The 13298-nt window shown below is 36.8% G+C and overlaps 1 protein-coding gene across 10 annotated transcripts in view; it reads left to right on the top strand.

The window, feature by feature from the left end:
* LDB2 (LIM domain binding 2) overlaps window positions 1-13298 on the top strand; it is a 218357-nt gene that overhangs the window by 133145 nt on the left and 71914 nt on the right. The window lies entirely within an intron of this gene.

Below are 13298 nucleotides of genomic sequence, written 5' to 3'. Positions count from 1 at the left end.
TATTTTTATAATAAAAATAATTATTGATTTTTTTTTATTAAAAATAGTTATGGTCTCTCACTCATATACCCTATTCAACCAGGCAGTTGCTAGATGACTCAGATAGCAATTGAATCAATTACACTGAGTAGACCACCTTAAAAAGGTGAGAAGATGTGCTGGCAGGTCCTGTCATGTGTGGCTGTGCTCAGTCATGTGAAACAGAGCCACTACTGACAGTAAAATAACACCTAAAAATGTTAGGATAGGACAGGATGTAAATAACAGAAATTACAGAGAAGAAATTGCAATGGGTGGGTGGAATTAATCACCAGAGCTGGTGTTGGGATGATGCTGAAAAGTTTTCGCTGGACGTTTCAGGCACAACCTAGCCGTGATTAGTCAAGGGAGAGGATAAGCTGAGACCTTGTGGAATCAGCCATATGACATGAATGTAGTTTTAAGGATCTGACACAGACTCAAAGATTTGGTAGGGAAAACTGACTTCCATTCAACTACTCAACAATTTGTAGTTTTCATCTTCCCGGTGACTATACTTGGTGTGCTGATCAGCCCATATGAACCGTTGTGAAGTCCCAGTTGTGAAGATTTGTGATGTACAACTGACAGCAAGTACTTGCTAATCCCATGGATTTCACTGGGAGTTCAACCAGAGCCCAAACACCAAGGCACCACAGGAAATCCAGTGTTCTTTCTGAATTCCTCCAGTCTCCAAGTTGTATTTTGAAATATCCCTAAAGAAATTAATTTGAAAGTTACAAGAATCCTAGGTACAATATGAAAATTGTAACCATAGGTGTTGCAATCTCAATCTACGCTGAAGAGAGCTGGTATCAAATGACTCTGAAATATTTTTCAATGTATAGATAATTTCAGATGCATAACTTCCGCAGAGTTTTCTAGAAATAATTTGTTTGAAAAGTCTGATTTCTGATTTTGTTCTACTTTCCTTTATATTATCTTAAACTTTTATTTTATATTGGATTTATCTTTTTACGTTCTTTGGCATTTTTTTAGAAATTTTCAGCCTCATAGTAACTGCAGCTATAAATTCATCTTGCATTCTTGCTGTAGGCTTTATGGTGATGCAAATCCCCCCAAAATTCAAGAACTGGATTTCTAGGGGAAACAGGTTACAACTATTGAGCAAGGAAAGTCATCAAAACCTAATTGTAGTGAGTTTCAATGCATATTTTAACACATTCCAAAAATTGATCTGCCTTCTGGAATCACTGGTGCCATCTCAAGTCCAAAAGGTGTTTTCTAACATGAAAAATGATACTTACTAGATTTGCAAGAGTCTCCTTGGGTGTGGGCAGAAGGTTGCCTGAAGACCCAAAGCCACTGGGAAAAGAACCCACGACAACACAATGAAATGGTTCAAGGAGAAACTTCTGGAGACTGGTGGATTTTTTTACTTACAGGTCAATTTTGTTTGTGGGATGAGAATGGAATAATCTCTGTAAGATTTTGGGGAACCAAAGGGTCAGATTAGGCCCCTTAAATTAGAAGTACCTTTCTGGATGGCCTAAGTGAACAACTGCTGTCTCTTAGGGAGCTTAAAATTGAATTCAGCACTTAGGTTCCTGATGGGAATAATTGTGCCAATATATTAGATGTTTTTAATTTGAGCATATACCCCTTCATAAAAATAGCTAACTAAGGTTAAGTTAAACTGCAGGCACATAACTTTTTCATCTATGCATCACCTTTCTTATAAGTATGCTTCTATTTATAGGTTATATCCTTGGGAACATGCATGTCCATCCAATCACACAAAACTGAAAAACCTTCTCTTACTATATCCATAAAGGACATATTCTTGTTCCTCCCTTCTGTGCCTGATGGGTGGCACATGGGACAGATACATCCACCAGCCTCTCTGGTTTCATATAACAAGACAGAGTTCCAGCTGTTGTTAAGACACCTATTGGCACTGTGCATCATAAAGATAAGTTTCAGAACAACGAAACAGCCCAGGATTTCTGTGTTAAAATTAGACACGTATAAAAAGTCACATGAATGTGAAGTTCACATTAACTGTATCCTTAAGAAATGCAATGACATTCAGTGGTTTTATAAGGATTTTGTTATAATATTGTCACAATTTGCCAATCCATTACTTAGACATCTCTAATGGATGGATGTCATTTAAAGTGCAACAGCGATGCACTTGGTCGATTTATAGTCCATTCTTCTCTCTAGTTTTCTGTCTGCAGTGGGATTTCTATTGTCTGTTGTTAAATCCCAGCATAATGGATACCACAACTGCAGTGGACAGCTGTAATTTTTACTGACTTCTGTCTTGGTGTGTGACTCAGCCATGCAGTTCACTACTCAGCCAACGTGTCTTGACAATGGATTTGAATAATGTAAGTATATATATTGTCTAATTAACAATAGGAACTGTTTATTATTTTGAATTTACCACTGTTGGAAGAGAAACAAAGCATGTGTCTCTTTTGAATTTAATATTGGTGTTTCCTAGGTGCTTAATGAGGGAACGTATAGGACAGCTGTTTTCAATATATATAGAATGTAAACCCTTGGTAGAGTGTTTAACTTTTTGAAATTACATTTAATTTTTAAGTCTCGTGAAAGGTAAAATAGTCACAAAACACTGAAGTAATCATATAATCCTATTAATAAGAGAGCAGGATCCTTAGTACTTAGCATCATATTTTGGTGTTTGAAGAAGAGTTTCTTACCATTGCTTACTAACTTTTTATGCCCATACAAAAGTGTTAGAAAGTACCTTCATCATCCCTGAGCTGAAATCAAATTGATATACTAGCTCTTCATTAGAATATCCCAACACACTCAGCTTGTTGTGTTCTGTGCTGGATCTCATCCATTGAATGACACCTGATACCTCGTATAATTGAACAAGAATTGTATGCTTCTGGTGGTGGTGTTTGTACTTAATAACAGGTTACATGTAACCTCCTTGAAAAACTGAATATTTTCCTCCAAACAACTTTTCCTGTGAGAACATCTGTAAACACGCCCTATCCCTATGTCACTTCTCTATGGAAGAAGGAAGATGATATATTTGAGCTCACTGAAATGGAGCTGTGTACCCAAAAAGCACTCTAAACTTAGCCTTATATGCAACCCCCCTGACAGTAAGAACCATCCCTGAGAAATAAAACAAAGATGTCACCCAGTAATTTGGCCTCTGTTTTGTACCTGGTGTGCCAATCAACATCCCATAATCTCATAAAGCAAACCTGTAGTACTGATTGGTTTGCAGGTGAAAAGCACAGTGCTAAGTATAGTTTAAATATTTAAATAATAACTCCTCCATTGCATTAGGTACAAACCTGTTTTCTGTCAACATTCAGGCACTCCAACCTGGGATCTTAATAAGAAATATCAGTTAATCACAAATCTATCTCCAGGCTATATGAGCCTCTCTAATGTGTAATTTCAGGAAAATCACCACAGGACTAATGTGTACCCAGAACAGAAGCATGTAACACTCTCTGTGAGATTCACTGTGATAGAAAAGTGGAAATGAACCCTTCAGTCTTCCAGGAGGAGGTACATTAGTGTAGTAGTTGGCCATTTTTAATACCACTTGATATTTTGTAAATGCATAAAAATATTGAGAATTAGTACTCTATCAGGTGGTTTTCTAGCTTTCCTCCAGGTGAGAGACAACTCTGCTGTTAGCAGAGGTATTTTAAGAGAGGAAATAGTGTGGATATATCTGCATTTTTATCTGATTACAGTATGTATTTAAGATTCTTTACACATTTGTTCAGGACAAATGCTAGCTACATTCTCTTAATTAAGAGTGGAAGAGTTTGGGTTTCCTTGGAAAAATTTTGGTCAACTCTCAAATAAGTGGTCAGCAGGGACGCTGGATGCTTATGACAGTATTTATCTTTTAAATATCAGAGTCAAATTCTGTATTCGGTTAATAAAATTAAGAATTTAAGGCTGTAAAATGCAATGTGGAAATAAAATTCGTTATCTATGACATATGGAAAATTAAGATAGCCAAGAACAATTTAAATATATACAATTAAATCTTTTTTGGCTTTGGAAATCAAGATTTGCTGCTGTGGTTCAGCATATGGTTTACTGTTCCATTTGAAGTAGTTTGACTTTTAGCTTGTTTAATACAGAGACTATCACTGTATGAGAAAAACCCAAATTTGTTCTAATAAACCCTTTCACCTAGTTATGATTTACATGACTAGTGCAGTTAATGTAATAACAGACCTAAGGTTTTTCACAAATATACCAGGAATGGTATTATCCATTTATTTCTTTTTTGGTATTTGCCTTTGCACCTGTGTGCTGTTGATTTTTCCTGTTAATAGTTTATTTAATTTTGAACTCTCTTGTAGAAAACCTTTCCGTTATAAGAAATGCCTTGCATAGAAGATCAAATACTGTGCTATGTACTCCACTCATTAAAGAATCGGTAGCTGTTTTCTGTATTGTAAGTACTTTATTCAAAGTAAGAGCTTGCAAAAGTAATAGTAAGACATCTCCAGTCTGTTCTTTCTGTTTTCCTGGATATAAAAGGAGCAGCTGGTTAGAATTTGTCACCATATTAAATATATCCCAGTAGGAACCACTTCTCGCTCAGAGGAAAATCTAACGCTGGCTTACCAAAATGTGCAGACTGTCGATTGTTCTTCAGCTTTTACTTTAATTCACCCTATAGGTGATGTCCAGGTATATGTTGCTACTCTTCTACATATGATTTTTAATCAATATATTTTTGAGTATTTAAATTAAAACCTAATAAATGGCAAGGAATATTAGATATTTCAAAGGAAGGATGTGAAACTTGAATCTTGAGTTCTGAGTTCTGAAGTCTTCTCTGGGAGGGATGAAAATCCTATAAAAATATTTTTGGTGGTGGTTACAATGTGTATGTTCACATTTTATGTATGAAGGTAAAAGCAGTGTATCAGAATTTTCCAAAGAGTTTTGTGCATGATGAATCTGCAAATTAGATGCAAGGTATTTATTTTATTTAAATTGTATAACCATTTGTCACATAGCTTGGAAAAAAGGTGTAAGCTAGAAAGGATATGTTGAATTTTACACAGTTTAAAATATCTGAAGAGCATTCTGTTTAGGTGACATGTTTGACTATTAAGTACAACGTACTCATCATCTGAGTGCCAAATATAAACTGCTAAGACAGCTATTTGGCATGTTGGTCTGTTATATGTAATTTTTCTGAAATTTATGTGATAATACTTGTTAGATTTTTAAAGGATTTCCTTTATTTTGTAATCAAAATTTGTTGGTGATTATGTTTGGAATGCGTTTGTGTAGGTGTACATAGGCACACACCCTTAGACATGTATAAAATAATGAGGTAACAGTTTATACAATAGTGAGCTATTTAAGCTTAAATGTTTGACATAATTATATTTGTATGAATAAACCATGAATAATTCTTCCTCCATAGCAAACTGAGATTATAGTATTAAAATAATTAAAACAATGAAAAAATAGAAGTAGTTAACCAGAAGTTCACCTTGGTGAGTTAAATTCTGTTTACTTCATATACACTCCACTGTCCAGAAGTGTGAAAGAACTTCATGCAAACCTTTTCCTGCACTATACCAGCAGGCAAGTAGTTGTTATTATGGGTTTCAACTAATCTAATAGTAAGATTTTGTCCAGTAGGTTATATTGCATTTGTGCGTACTTGCCATAGCAGGGCAGCCTCTTAGAAGCTGCCCCAGGAGAACAAACACCACCAAGGGGACCCCATGCATATTGGTAGAGGTACAGATTCTGGTCTGGCAGACGTGAGCCATGTGAATTGAGGCCAACTGAGGTGCATCATCAGGAGTCAGACCAGCACTCTCTTGTGCTGCGTTGCCTTACTCTGGCGTGGGGGTATGTCCGCGCCACGATCAGTCGCTGAGGAAAGGGCAGGGGGAAGACTCTCATCAAGTCACAAAATTGATTCCTTTTTCATCTGGGGCCTTTCTTAAAATGATTGTACAGGATTGTACTCCCTCGGTTGCTGGATTTTTCTTTTGGACAGGAATTTCAAAAAGTAGTGACCAAACGTGCTGCTGTCCATGAGGGAGATCATTAAAATGCATGTGCCCGTGGGTTGCAAGGACAACTTTGGCATTAGAGATAGTGCAAGTTCCAGTGATAGATGTACAGCAAAAGAGGAATTATTCTGGCACCTGCAGTTCTTGTAGTAATAGAAGAAACTCATGCAGTAATGAACTCTGGTTTGTTTTCTTTTTTATTATTGCTATTTTTGTTGCTGTTTTCTATAAAGTGAAATATTGGGGCCCATCCTCATTGACTTTCCTGCTCAGAGCGCTGTAGCTCAGTGCAAAAGCACTGTTCAAAAGCATGTTGAGATGTTCAATCCCACATTTATATAAGTTATATAACTTTATATAAATGTATATAAAGTGTGTATGTTATATAACTTTATATAAGTTACTGCTCTAGAAAATGATGCATAATCTAGTTCATCACATAGGAAAAACACGAGTTAGTCTTACATTCACTGTATCTGTGCTGAATACTGCATATAGGTATTGATATATAAGATTTTAGCAGAAAGTAAGAGACGGTACTGTAGTAATCTAGGAAACTACTAATTTTCCTCAATTTTTTCAGCTCTTCCTTACCAATGTACTTGGCATTATACCTTACAACTTTAATTTCTGATCTAGGAAGTGTAGGGGGAAATTGAATCTGCCTGATAGTCCTGGCTGATAGCTTTCTTCAGAAAAATAATAGTTTTTCATCTTTTAATTAATATCATTTGATCTATTCTCCATACCTTTTTTCTTTTTTTTTTTTTCATTTTACTGCTCTCACTGTCTGTAACTTTGCCTTCATGCATGTTACACTGTATACCAGAAGGTCTTGACTAATTTCAAAAACTGAATAATCTCTGAGGTGGCATAAGCATTTCTTAGTGTTCTGTAATGATTCTGAGAAACAGGATTAAATTTATTGCGATGATGATGCAGGAACCCATTCATTATCATGGACAGATTAAATTGTAGAAACATTTTACATTACAAGTTTATATTTATAAAACCCAAGGTGATGGAAATAAATTCAAAACCTGCTCTTCTAGCCTGTAACTGTGTGCCACAGTCTTAGCTTAGGAGAGGAAGAAGCTCTTGCAGAAACTGACTTTATTCATGTGATAGAGAGTGACATTGCACCAGAGGAAAGGGTCATCATTCCTGAGCTTTTAAAACATCCCACACCCAGATCTTTTAGTCAGTTGAAGCTAAGGCTGCAGAAATGACCCTAATGTAATATTCTGAAGGGAACTGGTGATTGATTTGATATATTCTTGGTAGTATTTCCAAACTTTTGGCTGGAGTAGCCTATAGAGACCCTTTGGGAAGTGTTTGGTGGCCCCCTGTCCTGTTGTCTGACTACAGAGGTGATTGTCCTGTGATCCAGGCAAACCAGGAATCAGCCATATGGCAGCTCCACACCTGTCATATATGCTTCCTGAGCCGTGATGGGTCACTGTAAGCAGCCTTCATTACATCAGGAACAGCAGGAGCAATCCCAGCATGTGTTAGTGACGGGACACTGTGGAGTTTCAGAAAGCAGGAGAGGGCAGTGAGGCAATCCCAGGAGTCACAGCTGGCCTCTGCTCTGGATGTGGGCAGTCTTTCATTCAGAGCATCCCCTCAAATTGAACAGCATACTGCCACATTCATTACTTTTGGTTTCTTTAATGATGATGTTTAAAGCTCAGGCAAGTTGCAGTGTTACAGTCTGGTCCGACCTTGCTTTCAGCTGCGGATAGGGCGCGCTGATTTAGTTGCATGCTCTCAGAAACATCCTTGTTATCAGTTGTCTGCTTAGCAGTTGTCTTCGGGGTGAGTACAGTTCCCCAGTAAAGACCTAAAAAGCTTCAGGAAAAACTGGGTCTGGTGTTGCAGGACATTTTCCAAAACTCTTTCCACAGCCATATATTAACTACTGAGTTTAAGCCAACAGCTATAGATCTTTCAGCAATGTTGACTTACTTTCTAGCAATAGCAAATTCAATAACCCTGCCAGAGCACAATGCTAATCAGTCACTAACCATACCTCTAACCAGTCTGGAAAATGTGGTATCTGTCTGAAGAGCAAAAATTCATGTATGTATCGGTTTTTTCTCTGTAGCACTTATTGTTCTTGCTATGCTCCATTGTCTATGAGAAGCCTGTTAGATTCTCACAAATCTGTGCTTTGCCAGTTCTTTCTCTGTATTGTAAAGATGCCTGAATGTTTAGTTTGTTAATAGGTGTAGGAAAATAGTTATGCTTAAAACAAAAGTTCATATAAGAATGTTTATTTCTTGCAACACATTGTATTCTAAGTCTCTGTACCAAATCTACATTATGAATTATGCTTTTTCTTACCACTGTTTTAGATCACTGCTGGTTAATACCTAATTTTCTAGTGATTCAGTTATTTTTTTTGCATATAAGTTTTATTTATTTCATAGGTTGCTGTGAAATAACGTTTCTTTAGTGACAATTTCCCAAGAGGTGATTTAGTACCATCTCATATTGTCTGACCTTCAAATTACTTTCAGGCAACCACAGTAGTAGAACATTCAAACAAATACAACATAGATTTATCAAAGTCATTATCCTAGACTACACTGTTACAAGAAATGTGGTAGATCTGATATTATTCAGATTTCAGCATTTTATAAAGAATCACACACAGGAAATTATTAGTCCAGCTGAACAAGGTGGATGTTGGTAGTGGCACAGCAGAATGGAATGAAACTGAATAAAAAAGACATGACAACAGGTTATGCTAAATGGAGAACTGTCACACCAGAAGGAACGTGTCAGCAGAATTTTTCAAGGATCAATCTAGAGTACTTGACTTACTTAACATTTTAATTAATGATGTTAGCACAAAATGTAGAAGTAGAAGAATGGAATTTGGTGGTGGCGAAATATTGTGAGGCATCATTAATATAAAAGATGATCAGAACGTTATGCAGGAAAAATGTTCTTACCTTGAGGACTAAAGTAATAGAAATGAGATGAAATTTAAGAGTACTGATGCCACTTAAGGGCTGCTGAAAAGAATTTTTGCTAGAGACTTATCAGTTGAAAAGGACAGAGGAGGCAAAAGACCTGTGTGTAACAATCAGTCATAGAATAACTATGAGTCACTGATGGGATACAACTGTAAGCGATGTGATCCTAGAAAGTATCAAACGAGAGATTTCCTGTGGAGGCGGAAAAATGTTAATGTTGTAGCAGCACTGGAGAGCTTGCTTTTGAAAAACTGTACACCCACTTTTAAGGCATATTGAATCCAAGCGAAGCAAGCATTAGGAAGGTTTATAGGGACAATTAGAATGCTACAGAAGCATATGTAGTGCAAACAAAATAAAGGTTGTGGCTTGTTTAATCCAGTAATACAAGGCTGAGAGGAGACCAGATTGCTGTCCACATGCTCTTTGTGGGGGGAAACAGCAGAGTGGGAGAAGTGACACTTGACACTAAAGCAAGTGGGTATGTGCTTATATGAATATAAGCTAGAAATTAAAAGAACATTTCTAGCCATCAGATCAATGGGGTCTGAATCAGTAGTAGCAGTGAAAAGAGAAATGGACCAGTTTTAAAACAGAGCTCAGTAAGCTTGTGGAAAAGACTATGTTATGGGATTTTTCTATGATGTGATTTCCTGGATCATCTGGGAACTAAATCGTCAGATTGATGAAGTCTTGTTCTTTGTTGCTTAATCACCTATGTTGCATGATATGTGATGCATACAGCTTGCTTAGGCCATGTGAACTTATTTATCCTCAAATTGATATTGAACACCAAAACATACCCTTTACTTGAGAAGAATCCTTATTCATACCTACATTGCTCAAAAGTACTCAGATGTCCTCATTCATACCTACAACAGTGCTCAAAAATACTTAGAAGACTTATGTATTTCTTAGAGGTACTATAGATTGTACAAAAGCTACATTGTATTCTAAAAAAAATATAGAATTATTCTCGTTTATGTTAAGGCTCCATTTCATGATCTTGGCAAATGAAAGAGAGTGGGTGTAAACAAAACTTCTAGGCTGCTAAGAGGGCATAAACCACCTCTAATGCCAGTAAAATGTGCATCTTCTTTGCTGACACAAGCACAGACCTTAAAAAATATGAAACCCCTAGTCTCTGTTATCTCCATTGTATGCTAACTTCCACAGTGACTTCACTGGAACAGTGTGGCAGTAAGTTTTACTGAAATAAAAGGTTGAATTTGGCTCGGAATGTGAAAGGAATTCTTGGAGGTTACGATCCTTGAGATGTGAATTCCACCAGTAAAAATTCAAATGCACATAATTTCTAGCAGGATAATAAATGTAAAGGTTCTGAGTAGCTAAAAATGTTGATCTTTAGATGCTTGTCAGTAATAATTAACTATATAGGAAAGTTTTCCTCTTAAAAATATTTTTAATGGGCTATTCTGACTTTTGGAAATAAAAATAATTTAAAAAGATATGCAAGAAAAGAGAGGGACTCTGGTGAACAAAGCAAGTCCAGGCTACCTAATTTTGACTTTGAAGTGGTTCTTCGCTTTACTCCTCTGCAATAATGGATTGGGGGAAGAGGGTGAGGTGGAGACAAGGAGGGGGGCAAGTCTTAATGGAGCACTTTAAATTACAAGAGTTGTTATTAAAAGAAAGAAGAAGAAAATTCTTCTTGGGGGAGCATCTTGGGTTTGCCTGGCTCACATTACCAGAGAATACTTGTCTTGTTTGAAAAATATTTTAGTATTTCAATTACAGAATCCTCTGGGCTCTATTCAGAGCACAGTATCCACTGCTTTGCAGAAGGTTGTGCATAGGGTTCTGCAAAAAATCAATTCTTCCAGTATAAACATCCTTTTTGCAGAAAGTTGAAACAGAAAACGAATGCAGTACACTGACATGTTGCTAAGCAGCAAAAAGGACATATGTCAAGAACCATCTATGTCTTTTGTATTACTACACTTCCTTTCCTCACACCTTCATCACACAAGCTGTTATGATTCTTATGTACCCATAATATGGAGAGAAAATGACACAGAAGTTAGTTTTTCCTCATTTCTTCTCCATTTGCATTTCTTCAAAGATCTAGTGTTAAAGACAGGTCCCTGGTGGGTGTAATCTGGTTGAGATGTTACCAGTTTCAGGTCAGTCCAAGGCTTTAGGCATTATTGGTGTAGCTGATTAATTCATTAGTTGATGGACATCCTGTTGAAACCTTTTGGGCCTGGGTTACTTCCAGAAACAAAACGAAAATCTTACCAAAAGGGAGAATATTAATCTTAGAAATAAAATCAGCCTCTCTAGACTGTGAGGAGGTCAGTGGTACCCTGATGGGATAGTTAAGACCTACAAAATGGTGACTGCCATTAAAAAAGGTAATTTGAAAACATTACCACACACGAGTTTTGCACTGACCACTAATTTATGTTACTGGCCGGGTCTTTTATTCACTGGAGTAAGTGATTTCTTCCTAGCAAGTCTTCATGGAAAAAGCACTAAGGTCTTCCTCTTGGTCTACCACAAACATTTATTTATGTGAGTAGTTTCAGTGACATGTATTTTTAAAGTGTATTAAAGACCTTTTGATAATTGATTGTAATTTTTGCAAGGATGTCTTTTATGGTAGTGACGTTCCATGGTTGTAAAAGCACTTATTTACTGTGAAACTATTACAGAGTACTTCCAGGACACACAGTCTTCTTGATAACAAATGTGTCTTGAAATGAGAAAGAGCTTTTCTTAATTTAAAATTTCAGTGTTGGGATTATTTTTTTATTATTACAGCTATTTAATAATCTCTTGCAAGTAGTTCCATATTTTCAAGGTCAAGAATTTTTAAAAAGACTAATGGGTCCCAAATTTCTTTTCACTTCTATCCGACCAACTGTGATGAGGTAATGGTATTCTGCAAGTTGGCATTGGAACAACAAATTATGTATCAGCCAGGGCTCATGCCTTTTTCTCTATATGCCCTGTGACTATATAACTAATAAAATCCCTGTTTTTATTGTGTGTGGTCCAGCTTCAGAATAATAATCATCCTTGAAGATTAAATTAATGAAAAATCAATTTAGCAATCAAATATTTCAGCCATGGTGGGTGGCTGAGTTAAGAAGGTATTATAAGTAAAATATAATTTGTTCAGCCATATAGGCAGTTGTTGGATTTCTTATTCAGCCATCAATTACTGCAAAATGGTTAGCTGAAATTACAATTAAATAATGGTTGCAGCTCCCAGCTAGAGTGCAGTCACACGTGGAAACAGCTGTAGTTATTTAAAAAGTGACCATCCCTGCTGTTTGCTACTGCTCTTCCTCTGGAGGTGACGGACATCAGCATGTGTCAAATGCTTCCTCGGCAAGTCAGCGTCAGCCACACCCAGCCCTCGTTTGGGGTGGGAGCTTTCGCGGGGGCTGGCGAGGTGTCTCCGCCTGGCCTTTGACTCCCAGTGGGATGACAGCAAGCAGCTAAGGCCAGTCATGTCCTGCATTGCTCCTTCTCTGCCTACCACGGGGCTTTGGCTGTGACCATGGGTCTTTGGTTGTCCTTAAGCCTTTTCAGGATGATACATTTATAACTGCATGTTTCGGGCCTGTACACAAAGAGGAATAAGCTTTACCTGAATAGTATCTGGTTACCCAATACTGCTGTGACTGCTCCTGGAATGTTGCTGTTTTAAGTATTTCAATAATATTTACTGTTCTACAATTGTACTTCTATCAAACTGTTCATAGATTAGGAACTAGACTGTAAGAAGAGTATTTTCAGTGAAAGTATTATAAGCTTTCTGTTTCAATTTCCCACATGTTCAGTACCCATCTTCCTGACATGAGCAAAAAAATTAATTACTTTTTGTGAAATAATTGCCCCCAGTTTACTGTGTGCCATATGACATTAATGAGGAGGGCTTTGAAATTTGCTCTCAAGATTTTCAAGTGAAAATGATGGTAAATTAAGGAAGACTTTGGAGCTCTTCATGAGTTTGTGATTCCATTTTAGGGCTCAACTTCTCAGAGAAAAGCAGTGACATAATAACGTGGGCCAAGTCATTACCTTTTATTCATGGTACAAGGGGTTTTTGTAGCTACTGTCTGTCTTGCAGAGCATTACGTGCTCACTAACATATTCAGGGAAAAGGTTGTTCTCTGCAAGCTTATTTGTTGAAATATTTCCATCTATCCTGTTTTAAAGCATTTGCTAGTAGGCATATGTATGCAATACATCAGGAATGAACGCCAGAAAAAAACCCTATAAAAACTTACTTTTTGTC

The sequence above is a fragment of the Chiroxiphia lanceolata genome, chromosome 4, assembly GCF_009829145.1.
Source record: "Chiroxiphia lanceolata isolate bChiLan1 chromosome 4, bChiLan1.pri, whole genome shotgun sequence".
Taxonomy (NCBI): Eukaryota; Metazoa; Chordata; class Aves; order Passeriformes; family Pipridae; genus Chiroxiphia; species Chiroxiphia lanceolata.
The sequence above is the reverse complement of the archived record's forward strand: the minus strand, read 5'-3'. Positions and strand labels throughout refer to the sequence as shown.